This window comes from Microtus ochrogaster, chromosome 15 (genome assembly GCF_000317375.1).
Source record: "Microtus ochrogaster isolate Prairie Vole_2 chromosome 15, MicOch1.0, whole genome shotgun sequence".
Taxonomy (NCBI): domain Eukaryota; kingdom Metazoa; phylum Chordata; class Mammalia; order Rodentia; family Cricetidae; genus Microtus; species Microtus ochrogaster.
Window position 1 is genome coordinate 4,761,473 of NC_022017.1, and position 4,834 is coordinate 4,766,306.

Genomic DNA, 4,834 nt, shown 5'->3' on the forward strand with positions numbered 1-4,834 from the left:
ACCCTGTCTCGAAAAAAACCAAAAAAAAAGTATTTGAATAAATGCTTTAAAATGTTAATCTTTCCTGGAGCTTAAGTACATTTATCCAGAAGTTGGTCTAGGTTAGATATCCCAATGAAGAGGCTATTCTGTTGCTGGAAGGTGTTCACTTCCTTAATGCATAGTCATCAACTACTTTCTGCTGCTGTTGCTAGACATCCTCGCTCTGCAACACAGGCGGCCCAGGCAATCATCCTATTTCAGACTCCTGGGCGCCAGGATGAAGGTCACGTGCCATCACGCCCTTTGTCTTTAGGACTTTTAACCAAATCTTTCTACCACTAGCCCTTATCACACTTATCAATACTTACACGAAATGCTTCGGAAGTTCTTTCATTTGATACTTTACTTGGGAAAAGGTACTGTCAAAGGGCATCACGCAGAGGAATGGAGCTTGAGAAAGAATCTGAGGGCTTGATGGCCAAACGATACGGCTCCTCAGGATCTCCACAGCTCCTCACGGCCCAAATGCAGGAAAAGAGGTGGGTCTTGCAGAGACTGTGAGAAGGCCGAGCCTTCTAGGATGCGTGCTACTGTCCTTTTCTTCCGTGTGTGTGTGTGTGTGTGTGTGTGTGTGTGTAGAGGGAGCCGGGAGAGGTGAGCAGGAGCTCGTGGAGCCTGAAGATGGTGTCAGCTCCCCAGGAGCAGAAGTTACAGCCAACTATGAGCCACAGCTCAAAGTGGTCTTCAGATGACTCCCCACCCGCCACCCATGTCTCAAAAAACAAGGGAAAACTTCCAGTTGTTGCAAAAAAACAAACCACTGCAGCTCCTGGAGAATTTGGACACCACCTACTCTCTTCTCCAGCCATTTCTCTCCATGAGGAAACTCAGGTCCACTAAATTGAGATGGCCTAATGCTAGCCCAAGCCAGGCCTCATTCGCTCCCTGCTCTTTACACAGGCCACGGCTCTGCACAGAACTCACCCTGACAGCACCAGGAACTTCCCTGCAGTTGAACTTAGACCACACTTCTGGGTGATTCTTAAATCAAATTGCTGCAATCCCTAGTCAGAGAGAGTTAGGGTGAGCCAGAGAGGCGACAACAGGGTTGGAGGCAGACACAGGAGCCACGCCTCCCGCAACTTCAAACCGCAGCTAGGGCGACGCTAGCGATCACGAGTCACAACGCCGGGAGCGAGCACGCAGGTCCCACGGCCGCTCGGGAGGCGGGAGGCGTACGCGGCGCCGCAGCCGGGGGCGGGGCCGGGCGGGGCTCTGAGCCGGACCGGGGCGGGGCCGCAGAGCCGTAGGTACTGCAGCCCAGACCCGACAGGTGCGCTGGGTAGAGCGCAGGGACCGTGGCCGTGCAAAGCCGAGCGCCGACGGCTTTCTGGTCTGGTAAGAGCCTCCTCTCCCCTCATCCCCGGAGCCTGGGTATGCTCGGAGTCTCGGGCTGCTCTCCGCGTTCTCTCCGCGCCTTTGAGGCGGGCTGTATGTAGCAGGAGCGGGAACCTCTCCCCTTAGGGTGGGCAATGGAGGAGCCCCCCACCCTCCGCTCGCCCTTTTGGGAAGTGCGCGGGCTTGAGCCTTCGCTGCCCCGGCCCATGGTCTCCCACGGGATGGAGGGAAAGTGGCAGTTCATCAAAAGTCAAAACTCTTTCTCGGGGAGATAATCCGGCAACTCTTTCCTTCTTCCATGCAGCCGTTCCCTCTCCAGTTTTTCTCCCTTCCATTCCTCCAGATGAACTCTGATTAAGGCTTAATACCGTTCCGAGAAGTGTGGAGAACATAGGAGACCCTCCTTGCTTTCCTTCTCAAATCGCTCTCATGTACTTGAGCTGGGACCCGTTGCTCACTCACATCCGTACGTGTTATTAGGTAACTGTACACCTCTGGCCACACACACTAAAGCTTGAAGTTGTGGGTGCTAGGAGCGAACCATCTGGCACCCGTCCTAGCCTCCTTATTGGCGCTCCCAACAATGAGTTTAGCTGATCCTGGTGAGAGATACCGACCTACTATTATTGTCTTGCAACTAATTCCATCTTTCAAAAAAATCCGCCTAATCCAAATGGTTTTGTTGACTTTACAAGTTAGCCAAAGGCTCTGGGGTTATCAGTTTTTAGGACAAGTGCTCCTTGGAGGAGAGATCGTCTTTTGCACCTGAGTGGGTAAGTGGAAAACTTTTTATCTACATAGTTTCTGGTGCAGTATACATAATTCCGGTTGCATCTACTACTGGTCTTTCCGAGTTCTGTGGATGAAGTGTGATCTTGTTTGGACAATCTTCAAAACGCTAGAAAGTTGGCAGAAGAGGGTTTTGTTTTGTTTCATTCTTTTTCAAAAAACAACTCCTCCTCCTTTAAAAAGTTCCTGCTTGGCCTGGAACTGGCTATATAGACCAGGCCGACCAAGATGCGGCTGCCTCTGCATCTCAAATGCTAAATGCTAAGGTTGAAGGCCTGCTGTTCCACCATCCCTGGCCGTATAAATATGTGCCGTTTGTGTGTGGGATGTGTGTGTGTGTGTGTGTGTGTGTGTGTGTGTGAATACCAGCACAGCATGCCATGCGGGTCTGTGGAGGTCACAGCTTATAGGAGTTGGTTCTCTTCACGTTCGGGTTGGAGGATCAAACTCGGGTCCTCAGACTTGTGCAGGAAATGTTTTCACCTGTTGAGCTGTCTTGCCAGCCTGCAATAGCTTTTTTTTTCTTCCTTTCTTTTACCATTTTACATTTATTTATTGTGTATGTGCCATGGCATTTGTGTTGTGTGTAGGTCAGAGGACAACTGGGGATCTGCTCTTTCCTTCCACCATGTGGGTTCAGGGGTTAAACTCAAGGTGTTAGGCTTTGTGGCAAGCACCTTTTACACGATGAGCCATCTTGTCGGCCTCTTTTTAAAGGTCTGCACGCACATATCTTTGCGTTGCTAGAATAACATAATATGGTGCTAAATTATGTTAGGAATTTTGGGGGAACAAAACCCTTTTTCAATGAATTTTATGAAAGCTTTTCTGTAGATTCGAAGTTCAAAGCCCCTACCTAAAAGAGTCTACAATTAAATGAGTTAGATACGCCACTGATACAACTTACCATATTGGTGAAATCTTTTGCCGATATTGTTTTGGTATTTCTTCTCTCTCTGCCCCCCATTCCCAAACCCTGGGAACATGCATACAAGAGAAGCGTTCCCGACTGCTGTCTATTTTACCACTCATATCAGTCAACTCTACGGCTTTTGAAAATGGGATTGGAAGCCGGGCGATGGTGGCGCACGCCTTTAATCCCAGCACTCGGGAGGCAGAGGCAGGCGGATCTCTGTGAGTTCGAGACCAGCCCGGTCGACAGAGCTAGTTTCAGGACAGGCTCCAAAGCCACAGAGAAACCCTGTCTCGAAAAACCAAAAAAAAAAAAAAAAAAAGAAAATGGGATTGGAGTCTGTTTAATTCTCCGGAAATTCAGTATATAGCTGGTGGAGTTGTTAGGTGAAGAAAGTAGTGTTATCAGGTAGTCCCTGACCCATGGAGTCTCTGGGCTGAGACCGTGTGTTGGCATGGTTAGCAAAGCAGGGCCATTTTATAAAAATTACCTCATTGTATGACTTTGTTTAACTTGGTACATTCAGGCTTTGTTCCCGACTCTAGTTAAAGGTGGAGCCAAGTTTCAACCTAATAATTCTAGGAAGAGAACGCTTCAGAAGTGAAAACAATTCCATTAGCAATGGAGACACTCTTCACTGCTTAGGCGCCCTTTAAATGCTCGACTCTGGGTATAGCTCGGTGGTAGCGTGAGGTTAGTGTGTGTGAGAGCCTGTGTTCCGTCCCCAGCACATGCACACATGGAATATGAAGGAGATCTTGTCTTAGGCCAGCTGAGGGAAGAGTGGAGCCTTTGAGGGCTCTTTAGAGTTTTGATGATCTGATATCTGAAGTTTACGGCAGGGCTTTGAAAACTCTTCATTTGGGACTGGAGAGATGGCTCCGCAGTTACGAGCACTTCCAGAGGACCCGGGTTCAATTCCCACTACCCACATGGCAGCTCACAACTGTCCGTAAGTTCCAGGGAGTCTGGTACCTTCACACTGACACACATGCAGGCAAAACACCAATGCACATAAAAGAATATTTTTAGAAAGAAGAAAATGTTTCATTTGACTGCAGGCTTTTTGTTGTTGTTTTGGGTTTTTTGGAGACTATGTAAGCTCAGGCTAGCTTCTGATTGCTATGTAGTCTCAGAGGCTAGACTTGACCTCCTGAATTTCCTGCCTCCATCCTCCATGTGTTGGCATTGTAGGTGTATACCGCCTACATACCTTCCCAGATACGACTACAGGCTTTTATTAATTTCCCAACCGTTTAACAGTACCGTAACATACAAAGGATGGCCATGATGTGGTGCCCTCCTATAGGTCTGTTTGTCAGTGTGTGTGCTAGTTGCTTCATTTGGTGATTTGAGCCATGGCACTTAATGGGACTGTTTCTTTGACCCTGCTGTCTCATCTCCTTTGCTCCCTAAAAGGTGTTTTCTGATAGAAAGTTTTATAAAAGCATCAGGTTTATTTGCATGCATTATGTATTTGAATATCTACAAATGTTTATTAGAATGTTTTCAAATATAATTTTAATTTTTCTTTTTTCTTTATTTTAGCGTTTTTGAGATAGGATTTCTTTTTTTTTTAAATATTTATTTATTTATTTATTATGTATACAACATTCCTTCCATGCCTGCCTGCATGCCAGAAGAGGGCACCAGATCTCATTATAGATGGTTGTTAGCCACCATGTGGTTGCTGGGAATTGAACTCAGGACCTTTGGAAGAGCAGGCAATGCTCTTAACCTCTGAGCCATCTC

At 47.5% G+C, this 4,834-nt stretch overlaps 1 protein-coding gene across 1 annotated transcript in view; it reads left to right on the plus strand.

The window, feature by feature from the left end:
• Positions 1–1,303: 1,303 nt before the first annotated feature.
• Positions 1,304–4,834, plus strand: part of Lima1 (LIM domain and actin binding 1) — a 116,756-nt gene continuing 113,225 nt past the window's right edge. The window contains exon 1 of the mRNA XM_026782807.1: positions 1,304–1,380. The gene's annotated coding sequence lies outside the window, so the exon portion shown is untranslated. The remainder of the gene's footprint in view (positions 1,381–4,834) is intronic.